The 12,773-nt window shown below is 41.1% G+C and overlaps 1 protein-coding gene across 2 annotated transcripts in view; it reads left to right on the top strand.

The window, feature by feature from the left end:
* Nucleotides 1–352: 352 nt before the first annotated feature.
* The window catches only part of TACC1 (transforming acidic coiled-coil containing protein 1), a 503,193-nt gene continuing 490,772 nt past the window's right edge, over nucleotides 353–12,773 (top strand). The window contains exon 1 of one of the 2 annotated variants that reach the window (XM_069214007.1): nucleotides 353–506. The gene's annotated coding sequence lies outside the window, so the exon portion shown is untranslated. The remainder of the gene's footprint in view (nucleotides 507–12,773) is intronic. The other variant, XM_069214008.1, reaches the window with a different exon arrangement.

Below are 12,773 nucleotides of genomic sequence, written 5' to 3'. Positions count from 1 at the left end.
ACGCCTGTCGCATAGATGTGATCCAGATGTTTGTATCGAATAAAAAGCTGTGGCTTTTTAAGTAGCCATGGCAACAGCTGGATGGCTCAGTGGAGTGGAATGTCGCTCACATGAGTGCATTGACTTGGTAACGCTGCACACAACAGATGCCTGTGTGCTAATCTGCTGAGCTTCACACATCACATGGCTACAGAGGGCAGGCCGCCTCCTTGCTTACTTCTTCTTAAAGTTCATCTGGGATGGGTCGACTTCTCTGTATGCCCTTGAATTGGCGGACGCGCGCATTCCCTTTAAGGGTTCTAATCACATCCGCAGGGCACTCGCCTCTATTGTATTTACCTCGCCCTCTAGCTTTCCATTGTGTCAAAACAGTAAAGGGACCCGACCTTCTTCACTGCTCTGAAGGATTTAATTCTGCTCAACAAAAACGCCACGAAGGCGTGAACATAGGCTGATTAACATACATAAAAGAAGACTGGCGTCTGGAAAGAATAACACTGAATAAAGTAGGTATACCCTTAAATAATCTCAGAAATCAGTTAACACTGCCAGTGACATTTAATATGCATAAATGGTTTCTGTAATTAACATACCTTCAATTATTTGCTGACAGACAGAAAAACGTTTAATTACAAATTTGCAATGCTTAAAGTAGAAATTGTAATTGGCCTTTTTGGTGATTATATTGCTAATTCTAATAAATCTAGAGCAATGCCCCAGTTTATTCATAAAAACGAAGTCTGAAGATATTTACTTTTATTTGCTGTGTGAAAATGCAAGATATCATGCTTTAGAAATCTGACACAACTGGAATAAGGCAGTGTAATTTTTAAAACATCTGTGTAATTGCAATTAATAGTATGAGACACGCTGGACATGACCAATTGTGGAAGGAACTGGCACGTACAATGGGCCTCCCGAGTCACTATCCAGACAACGTGGGTTCCTGAAGTTTCCTAGGCCAATGTCTCATCAGCTCGGTGTGCTGTAACATCTCAGTGATTAGTTGGTATGTGTACGATCATTTGTCTCAAGCCAATGAGGTACTAGATTTCGTCAAACAACCTTAGTGTAAGCGTGTTTGAATGAACCAGTAGCTTTAGACTGCGTTTCAAATGTGAAGACCTCTAAAGAGCTCCTGTGGAGACGTTGTCTGGGGGAGCCTTGTAGGGTTTCTGCTCCCCTTTCTTGCCATCGTGCCCCTGAGAGGTTCTGTGAGATGTTTCTCCCCTGTAAAATGTTTTAATTAAAAAAGGCCACTGGCGTACAATTTTTAGGTTGCGCAAAGCAGCGCACAAGCGCTGCTTTTCCGAAGTCTTGCCATCTATTTGGGCTTTCAACTACGCCCACCTCACACCCATCACTATTGCTTGTTCATGGGCTTGCACTTCAAAAAATCCTTTGTTATCATTGGTAAATGCTTTACGTTTGTCCCTCCTTGGGTCAGATTGGTTATTGCCTTGGACATTGACCCTGTTACATGGCTAATTGCACTTTTGCTGATACGTTTGACTGCAAGCGATTTTCTTTTTCCTTTTGTGCGCTTTGAATCGGCTCGCATATCTGAAATAGTATTACTTTTCATTTTTAATTTATGTGGCAAAAATAGTCCGGTTAGGAGTTTACAACGCTAATAGCTCCCACTCGAGCAAATGCAAAACCCATTGCATTGCAAATGCTTGTTAATTAAAGGGACTACAAATCTATACCATACAAACAGGTCAAACGAAGCGCTAATTAAAGAGCCCATTACTTTAATGGTGTGTCCAACAAGCCTGATTTTTCCCAGAGGTGTTATAAAAAAAAATCTTGATAAGAAATAGGTGCAAAACAGCGCATTTTTAGGTTGAGCACCCAAGAGCTTTGATCTATTGTAAGTATTGTGGGCTTTAGACCACGCCCATCACTTTCAATCGATCCTGGGCTTGCCTTTAAAAAAATCCTTTGTTGTCATTGGTAAATGGTTTACGTTTGTCATGCCTTGGGGCAGTTTGGTTACCGCCTTGGGGTGGTTGGTTACCGCCTTGGACACCAACCCTGTTTCATGGACAATTGGCACGCCCACAGCAACACCCATTGCACGCACAGTGCTGCGTGGGTAGGGGCCGTATTTACAGGGTGGCGTTAAGCCACAAAAAGTGGCTTAACACCACCTTGTAAATACGGCACTGTGCTTAGCGCCACAGGAGCGTCACAAAAAGTGACATTCTTGTGGCACTAGGGCTGTATAGATACGGCCCCTGGACTCCACTGCCCCCACTCAGGAGCTCTGCAAAACTGCCATGAGACTCTAGGCTTAGGGAATGCAGACAGGAAGGTGATCAGCTGGTTGATAGTAGAGGACAAGCAGGAGAGGAGCACCATGAAACAGGCAGAGGAGAAAACTGGCCTAGGGAGCCAGAACAACCATCTCCCCACAAAAAGTGCACTGTTAGAGGCCAGGATACTAAAGAGGATACTCCTAGTGGCTAGACCTCAACACCAGTGTCAAAATGACACATTTGTCAAGTAAATTGGCACTACAGGGCCAGAAACAGCCTGAAACCCCAGGGGGAACAGAGTCGCAATTGAAGCGTGTGGCAATTCACTGCCTTACAAGAAACTACCCTGTGGTGGATCAGGGCCCCTTGGCTTGGTGCACAGAACATTTTATTATTGAGAAAGGGGATGTGTGCTCCCCAGAGGTTCATTTGGCCCTGGGTACACCATCCCTAAACCTCAGCACATGTAAATGTGTCCTTGGGACCCATCCCCAGGAACACAGAGTGCCATGGCTTTATCTTATCTACTCCCAGAGAGGCTAAGCACCAAGATCCTTGGCAGGAGAGAGGCGAGACAGGCAGTGATGAAGTGGGCTTCCGAAACTGTCCCATAAAAAAAAGCAGCATGGCATATGGGTGTCATGGGTGGGACCGGGACATCCAGGAACTAAAAACCTACAAATAGGACGCCGGCCCTGGCAGAGGAGCTGCCCATAATGCCCCACATGGGCTAAGTTGCATTTGTTACCTTGCTCTGCATTGTCCCCGTCTGGGTAGGGACATCCCCAAAGTTTTGTCAGTGTGTTGTGGGTGGCTGCAGGAGGAGCAGCAGTCCGCCCCCTCCCCCACCAGAATGTTTTACACACTAGCCCTATGTTTCCGGGCAAATTGAATTCTTAACCCCCAGGAAAGGTTATCATTGCCACAAGCCGACCCAAAACAAGAGATTTTGCTTTATAGCTGAGGAGTGTTGAGCCTCATAGTGGTTGGTCCTATGACTGTCACTATCTTGTTTAAAGCACATAAAGAAAGACTTTGACACATGTTATGATTGTTTTGATTTTTGTATGCTTTCTTTAAAATTTTGTATTCATAATTTTAAGATTGAACATTGCAATGCTTATATTTAAAATGATTGGAGTTGAATATGGTTATTGTCTTTATCAGGTTTAACAGTAACAATGCAGAATAATAACATATAATTATTGTTAGTAATGTGGTAAGACCCTCACCAAGCCAGTAGGCCTGCTTTATATACAGCCTGACAAATCCAGTAGTCCTGCCTCATATGAATTGACACTACTTTATAGAGGGATTTTGCATCTGGTGTAGGTAGGCTGCAATGGGCCTAAGGTGTTCACGACCCATTAGGGGCAAAATATGACATGACAGTGTCACCAATGGTACTTTCATCTACTTGATGTATATATTTGTAATTTAATTTGTAGTATTTAGTAGTGTGTGTAACAAAGGTACTTTTCCTTTTTAAAAGAAAAAGCACTGACTGTGCAGTGATATAATGTGTGGTGTTTTTGCAAGACAGTCAATTGGGATTGCTAGGCTACACCATCTATTCTGAGTAGGCCATAGACTACTCTGCTTCACTACCATGAGAGAGTCAAGTACTACAATGGGGTATTTGTGTCCCAGTCAAATGACAGATGGATGTGACTCACATGCTTCACAAGTAATAACCCATTTTTTTTTACACTTAGAACAACTATATTATGTAGATGAGGGCCACCACATGGAAGGGCCAGCATAATTGTACAATGCCAACAATATTCCATCACATGCCAAGGCCACCATAATAAATAACATGCCCAAAATAAGTCAATGAAGGCTACTGTATACCCAGAATTCTTACAGTGTTCCAAAAGGGAGTCTTTATATATACCAGATGCCTTTATGGAAGGACACTAGATGTCAAGAAGTGGCCACTTGACATGTACACTTGCATGCAATTTTGAGCATATATACACAAGCAACTGTATGTGCCCAAAGGTTCATAGAGAAAGGAGGGCACAAATAGCACACATGCACCATACACATTCAGCCTTCACAGTCACGTCATTGCTTGGAAAAGAAGCAATTTGGGTGCTCAGTCAGTGTTGACTCTTCCTTCATTATAGTATTCTTGCTCCATCAGTGCCAGCCTCTCCTCTTGCCAGTTAGTTCTACTGTCTGAAGAGAGGGGTCCTTGCCACAGACTGGCCTTGTTCCTCCAGAGTGGCACTAAAACAGGAAAGTTTTGAATTTGCATAAGAAAGGAAGGGATGGTTGCTCAGTTCTCTAGAAACACAGAGAAATGACATTTGTATCTGGGTAAAAAGGAAGGGACAGTCAGAAGATGTAGCTCAAGGATTCAGGCTTGAGGGTTTTGATCCATGTGGCAGTACCCTGAACTCTAGAACGAAGAGTAGGCGACAGCATGTGGGCATTTAAATGGTGAAGAGGCCATTTCAAAACAAAGCCAATTGGATTAGGGATGCAAATAAAGGATATTTTGGCTATAAAAGCTTGAATCTTTAACTTAGATTGCAAGCTTTATGCACCATCCAGAGTGTGAATGGTAAAGATAATATTCTCCAGAGGTGGGACAAATGAAAGCAAGCAAATGAGATTGACAACAAAGCCAACCACGGATAAGTAAGTAGCTTCCCTAAGACCAATCTAAGCACTGGTATTGTACATAAAAGGTCTTTTGAAAATAGGTTTTTCTGTAGTTGAGACTTAAAATGAAGAGAAGAGGCAGTGGCCTGTCCCAGGCTCCCTCTCGTAAGTGGCTTATCCATACTGGCATGCTAAGCCACTGAGGGCAAGAGGCATATTATACTGTAAATCTCATCATCTCACTGGGTGAACCAATAGACAACTATGCTCAGCCAACAAAGAGTGCAGACAGGAGCCTTATGTGGGATTTGCAAGGGTGAGGACCACTGCATTTATCACCCTTCATGTGTATAAACCTGTTGTCCTTCGTCTAACATGCACACTGTAAGTAGAAGAAGGATAACACGGATGATGGCTTAACTAGCTCCTTCCCCTTCACATGCAGCACACACTTCTCATAATAAGTTGATAGGGCGAGTTCTGGCCTCGGTTTCGTAACAGCATACTTTACAGTTTCGCACAGAAGCAATATTAGGGATTGACCCATCACCACCTAGAGAACAACATGCCCATACAGCAGGTGTTTTATACTGCTGGGATATACTTGTCAACCGTCTTTGACCAAAACAAAGTAGCATTTTTCAAGCTTTGGGATGACTGTTACACATAGCTATGACATCACTGAAAAGAACACCAGACACTCACTGGAATTCATGTTTTATGCAATAAGACCAGGATCAGAATACCAGACCACGTGACTTCCGGCACACCTGATCTAAATGACATCATGAGAAATAAGGGGCATATTTATACTCCATTTGTGCGGTATTGGCATCATTTTTTATGCAAATTTGGCACAAAATTTACCTTATATTTATATTTTGACACTAGACACGTCTAAAGTCAAAATATTGGAGTTTGCACCATTTTTTAGATGCATGAACCTACCTTGCGTCAATGAGATGCAAGGTCGGCGTTCCCATCTAAAAAATGGTGCTAAAATGACTCACTGGTGAGAAGAGGGGCTAAATAATGGTGCAAACTATATGTGAATGAAACATCCCCACGTGCTTGAGTTCTATTAGCTTTTCCAATTCAGAAAATCACCAAAATAGAAGCTTAGTCTATGGTCTCCGTATTAATAAATTATATTAAACTGTGTTCCTTTCAGGAAAGCCATGTTCAGTATGCTTAAGTATTTGTAACTCATAAATTTCAAAGTTCTTTGCGCAATCCTTTTCTAAGAGCTTTTATTAGTTGAACTGTTCATTGTATTTCGGTGTTATGTACATGTCATGTCATTCCCTTTATTTCCCATGCAAACTTCATTCACTTACATGCAGTAGAGGTGGGAGTTTCTAGATGTATCTTATTGAACATATCTTACGTATTAATATGTTTATTACGTATTTATAATGATACATTGCCACTTCAACCCTGTTATGTCATATCACACAACTGAATGTGTGTGGTGTTTCAAACTAAACCCTATAAAAGATGATATTGTTTGGATATGTCCCAGGCGTTTTTTTGCCTTTCTAACCGAGCAGACTCTGTTGTCTACTTATTTGCTTTTTATTTGGCTCTAATTAGTGACTTGATTCAGAGACTGACCATAAGTTCGTCCTTTGGACTATTTTATTTGAGCTAATCAAAAATTGACTAGCTGTTTACGTTTTATCTTCTGTATCCATCTTATTTTTGAACAAATCTATAAGGTTTATCCTGGAATCCTGTCTCATGTAAGGTTATGTTATTGGCTTTGACTAAGTCTAATGAAGACCCAGATAATCCAGATCCTACTCATCGGCCATCTAATTTTTTTAAATAAAGCATCAACACCCTCAAAGCTGTGTTTGTACTTCTCTCTGCTGCCACTTGTGACTGTTGTTCCAGCAGAATTAGTTATTTCCCAGAGCTTGAAAGATGGCCTTTATGGATGGATGTGATAGCTCAATTGTTTATGCAATTTCCCACCCGCTAAAAGGTTTTTCGGTCTTGGAAAATGACAGTCACACATAAGATTGACTCTACTTATCCCAGCACTACCAGACTTTTAAAGGAACAAGTCCACTCCTAATTTTCACATGGAATAGGGTAGGTGGATAATGACATAAGGTGGACATTGACGGGGATGGTTGAGCAAAGGACTAAGGTAGTGCTAGGAGAGGTGGACAATGGCAGGAAATGTTGGCAGTGATAGGGTAAAAGTGACACTGGCAGGCATATTTGAAAGATGAGGGCCATTACCTTGAAGGAGACTTCCTACGCCTAGTCTTGTTTCAAGGTAATTGTGGTAAAGTACCTCCTGAAGCTACATTAGTGAACAGAGTTGGAGTCATTTTAGAAAACTTCAAACCGTTAAGATAATTCAGTTGGAGATAGTGGAGGGTCTTATTGGGTTCCAGTAACTTGAGTAAATTGCTTAAGATATGACCCTTTAGCTGCATTGTATTACAAGGCATTACAGCTCCTGAACACATTGTAGTGAGTCTGTAGCAACATATGAGTTCAGAGCTGCCAATCTAGTCCCTTGAGCTAAGCATCACCCCAGAAATTAGGTTCTGCTAATAGGAGAGGCCTTTTCATGGGACTGAGGGTTTAGGAGTAGATAGGAGGCCTTCTGCAGTAATAAAAAACATACACTACAAATAGTACTGTGGTTAGAGGGGATACAGGCAGTATCTCTCTATAATACTGAGGATTGGAGGAGTCACCATGGCATGAGAGTACAAGGTTCCAGGTGAGGCCTTATATGATTGAGAAGCATATAGGTATAAGAACGTTCTCATACCAAGTTAGTCAGTAAGTACAGAACTGGGTGTAAATGGTGTTTGTCCATAATCCAGATCTCGAGTTACATGACGTTTGTATTTGAACCTGTATAATATCTTAATCAGAATTTATTTAAATATTACGTGGAGGGATTTGCTTGCAGAAAGCAGGTCATAACAAGGAAAATGTGGTTTTACCATGCAGTAAAACTGATCCTAAATGTTATCTTGCATTCTGAGCTGAAAACTTGAAATTGACAGGTGGAGTCATCAGGAGAATGAGTGTATACGTTTCTACACTTCTTGCCGTTGAAAGAAAATGTTCTCAGTAAGCATACCGTATTTCCAATGGAATTATACAGGAACCCTTTGCATGGAAGGAAGTGCTCTGTGTGATAGCAGGTACCTGAATTTCCCACTTCTCATTTCAAGTGCTAGGCTTAATCTTGTGCCAGACAGGTACCAGAGGTACCTCTTCATGAGTGAGCACAGAATAAGAGGGGTCTGGTCGTTAGGCTTTTGGTTACTGTAGGGGTCTTGCTTTGTAAATGAGGGATGTCAAGGTGCCAGAAAGAAGGAACTCATGATAAAAGAATAGGGAAGAGTTGAAGAAAAAGAGACGAAGGTCTAGAAGGAACAAGAGTATGGAGGAAAGACACAAAGGGAAAAAGGAGAAAGGGTTATGTTCACGTAGAGCAGCCTGTGCCTACCAACTGAAGATTTAACCAACAGAGGGCTTCCAGGGGCAGTGAGACATTTATTTAATTGGCTACTCGATCTTCTTACCAGGAGACATGTATTATATCCTAATAATGTAAGTGTGTCATTAGGTCTGAGCTTTATTTATTGTGTCATCCATGGGATTGGCCGCCTGTCAACTATTACTATAGTCACTTGTTAGTAGGCATTCATTTTAGGATTTTCCATCAGTAAACATTAGCACTGCGGCAAGGAGTGTCTTGAGAAAAAATAAATTATGTTCTCTCCATTAAAGGAGGGTTTTAACATGATATCAAAAATAAAGATAAAAAGAGAAAAGTAAGATGCCTCTGTGTTCTTGGATGCACCACTATAAGACTGGCTTATAAAACCTTTATAAATACAATTGCTTTCTACACTTCTATGCATGAATTAAGTTGTACACATTTTAATATCTTTATTATCTTTAACATTTATGATTTGTCCTTTAAATATAGAATTTTGAACAAGCATTACGTTATTATTAATATGTTAGTGTAATCACATTAGGCAAAATAAATCAGGTTAAACCTTTAAAGTGTAACCTTGTATTATGTATCAAATATCAAATTAATTTGTGCTACGATTACCTATCATAAGTAATGTTACAGCCCTGGAATAAACCCAACTTGTTTAAGGCAATTCTAATTATTTTGTTCAAGGTTCTGGGCAATATTCTTTAACTTAGTAAGCCATCCTGCTTTTTTTTTTTAAAAGAACGGGTAAACATTATCTGACCTGCATTTCAACTTCATTGGATTTGCCATGTAATAGGGTGCAGATCAGTAATAAGGGGTGATATCCTTAGGGCTAGACGATGAGGATCACTCAGAACTCTATTTGATTGTGATGATATTATGGCCGGTGGGCGTCTAGTTGATAGCTTAGCTTAGTGGCTCTGGACACAAGGACAAGTCCTCCCGTGGGATCTAATATCTAATTCTATTATCAACTGCCAGTTAACGAGTCTGTTCTGTCTCATTTTTGATCTTTTAACCAAGGTAGTGGGTCTGGCCAGGATGTGATTGACTGACTTCAGAGACAGAATGTCCAGGTTGTTGTCACACATGGGAGTGCGCCCGTAGAGCAGATGCTTGTTTTAAAAGGCACTGTGAGATGGAGAATAATCTTTTTACTGACAAAGGCACCCAGTTTGGCCCTGGGCCTCACTCCGAATTGCTAGAGGTGGTCGCGTTTGCTCACAGTGCTGATAAAAGTTCCCTGTTATTGCAGAGACACCAAGTTCCTAATTGCCTGTTCTTGTGAAATTCCCCAAATATGCCCCCTAAAATTAACATTATCTCATGGAATGTGGCCGGGGTGAAGTCCAAGCTACCCCTGCCACTCTGGAACACCTTCATGGACACTTTTGATATTTCTGTTTTTCAGGAAACCTGGAGCACTGAGCCCGTATATATAGCTAACAAATTGGGGTGCCAATCAGGGAGCTTATTGATCTGGGTGAAGATTAGCTTTTTGTGCACAGTGAAACAGCTGAACATTGACTGCCCTGATATCTTAGGCATTTGCCTCAAGGAGCCTGCTAACATTACAATTGATATTTTCAATATTTACACTAGAGTTAGAAGGGGGCAAACAATTAGATACCCTGCAAATGTATGATAATTTTTTGGACGAGCAAACTCATGACCTCTCTTTAGGTCAAGCACACAAGCGCTTTGACCTACTATAAGTATTGTGGGCTTTTAAACACGCCGACATCACGCCAATCACTGTAACTCATTCACTGAGTAGCCTTTCAAAAATCACTTGAAGTCACTGGTAATTGCTTTATATTTCTCCTGCCTTGAGGCTGTTTTTGTCATGCCTTGCTGACTGCCCCCCCTTACATGGATTATTGCACGATTGCAGACATACTCAAGCATGGGAGAACGATTTATTTTGTCTCTCCCCTTTGTGCTGCATAGCAGCCATGGCGCTCACAGCACAAACAGGCAAAACAGTGTGAACTCAATCAGCAGTATTGGAGTGCTGGTCATATTGTTAACAGTTACCTAATCCGAGTAATTTCTTGTGGCTCTCCCCTTAAAACACTTGAAATTGGTGAATGCTTTACTGAAATGGACATCCTCAAAGTGAACATGGCTCTCCCAGCACAGGGGGAAAGGTGATACTACAATACTCACTGCACTTGGGAAACTCGTCTCATACTGTTTTCCAAGCATTCTTATTCAAACATTTTTTGCTCATAACTTAGCCTGTGGTGGTTCTAGGACAATAGGACCACCACCAAAGCTTTCACAACAATGTGCTCTTCTGTCTGTATCACTTTTGGGTTCCCACACTATGTTAGTGGGGACCCCAAAATAACAACCTCTCCCACCATTCAGTGTTTGTTAACTTTCTCATGGTTGGAACTTTTGTTTTACATCTGAGAGCCGGTTGTGGTTTAGGGCTTTTCTTGTAATATTGTTACTATAGGTCTGTTAGTCCTGAGTATGTGCAATGTATTATGTTCTGTAGATACTAAATGTATGTTTGCATTGCATTACTTTCTACTTCTTTTGGGTGGTTATGCCTTCTAGGGACTAACTATACAGATACATGACCATGTTTCTTACAAATGGTATTGTCATTGTGGGGTCCTCTCTGGGCTGTTCTAAGCATTACAGTTATATAAAAATATTAAAATATTTATTGCATGGAAACATGTTCCATAATGCTTTGCAGGGCATCACTTTTACAAAACATTTCTGCTCATAACTCAGCCTCTGGTGATCCAAGGACAATGGGACCAGCACCAAAACCCTAAGAAGTGATGTGACTCTTATGTCATCCAAGTTTTAGCCCATATTCGTTTTGCCTCAGTGTTGAATCCCTATCAAATGTGCCAAATTCCAAAAATGCTGCAATGAGCAGGGGAAGCTAATCCTTAAATAGTTCTTAGGCCCATATTTATGCTTTTTGCCGCAAAAGTGCGCTAACCCAAGTTAGGGCCCCCAATGGCATAAAAATAAAAAATCCAAAAATACTTACCAATACTTACCCTGCTTACCTCGGATGGAGTCCCCATCCTCTGGTGTCCCTCTTGTGTGGGTGGGGGTGTTCCTGTGGCTTGGGGAGGGCTCCTGTGGACCCATTCCATGGTGTCTGACCATGGAAATTGGTCCACAGGTTCCCTAACACCTGGTCTGACCCAGGTGTTAAATAATGGTGCAAAGCAAGTTTTGCACCATTATTTGGCCCCTCCTCCCACCCTTGTGTTATTTTAGCACAGGGATAAATATGGGGCTATAAGGGTTAGCACCATTTTTTAGATTGGAACGCCTGCCTACCTTGCATCTCATTGACGCAAGGTAGGTTCATGCATCTAAAAAATGGTGCAAACTCTAATATTTTGATGTTAGACGCGTCTAACGTCAAAATATAAATATGGAGTTAAGTTTGAGCTGCATTTGCGTAAAAAAATTACGCAAAGGCAGCACAAAAAAAGTATAAATATGACCCTAAGTATATGCTTACACTGCATTACTTTCTCCTGTATTTTTTATGGGGTTATTGCTTTTTGGGACTAACAATATGGTTACATGACCATGTTTCTTTCAAATGATATTTTTGTAATTGTGCCCTCTAGGGGCTGTTTTGAGCATTACAGTCTAATGCCAAAAGTTTATTTCTGATAAAAGTCTATATGATGATTGTAATGTTTTAGTAATCTCTTTTTAGTACAATTATGACCATAATTCAGGCTACTTTAACATCCTTATTACATTATGACTGTTTGAACCCTCTTTTTATGTTGGGTGACCCTTCTAGTTTATTTTTCTCGTTACTCCTCTGTGGCTGACTTATGTCTTTTTTGGGGGAATTGTGTTAGCCAGCCAGCAACTCTGATGGTGGGGTGGTGAAAGTAGTATTTTATTGGAGTTACTATGGCAGATTTAAATTAGGATGCTAAATAGCAACATTTTCAATGTTTGCTGCAGATAGAGGAAGAAGGTAAAGGTAAGTGCTTTAGTTATATTCAGGGCCACTGGGATTATGTGGCATGAAGACGAAATTATGAGACAAGGTTGACCAATTTATGTGGCAAGAAAAGAAGTCCATTTATGAATTTACAATGCCAATAGCTCTAACTCAAGCAAATGCAAGACCTATTGCATCAAATGCTTATTGAGTTCAGAAGGGGATTTCAATGACACTTATGAACCCCTTGATAGGAGTGATGTTTGTGAATCTTTGGAGGACGATTTATGGCTTGTACCTAGGCTAGAGTTAGCCCCTGTGAAAAGGTGTACTCAAGATGCGCTCTAGCTGAAGGCCTTGTCATTTGAGTTAGGGTTAAGGGCCGCCAGCGGAAGGACTAAGGGCCAGATTTACAATGCCCTAGCACCATCGAAGCATCATTTTTTTGTGATGCTCCGAT

The sequence above is a fragment of the Pleurodeles waltl genome, chromosome 11 (assembly GCF_031143425.1).
Source record: "Pleurodeles waltl isolate 20211129_DDA chromosome 11, aPleWal1.hap1.20221129, whole genome shotgun sequence".
NCBI classification, from domain to species: domain Eukaryota; kingdom Metazoa; phylum Chordata; class Amphibia; order Caudata; family Salamandridae; genus Pleurodeles; species Pleurodeles waltl.
The sequence above is the reverse complement of the archived record's forward strand: the minus strand, read 5'-3'. Positions and strand labels throughout refer to the sequence as shown.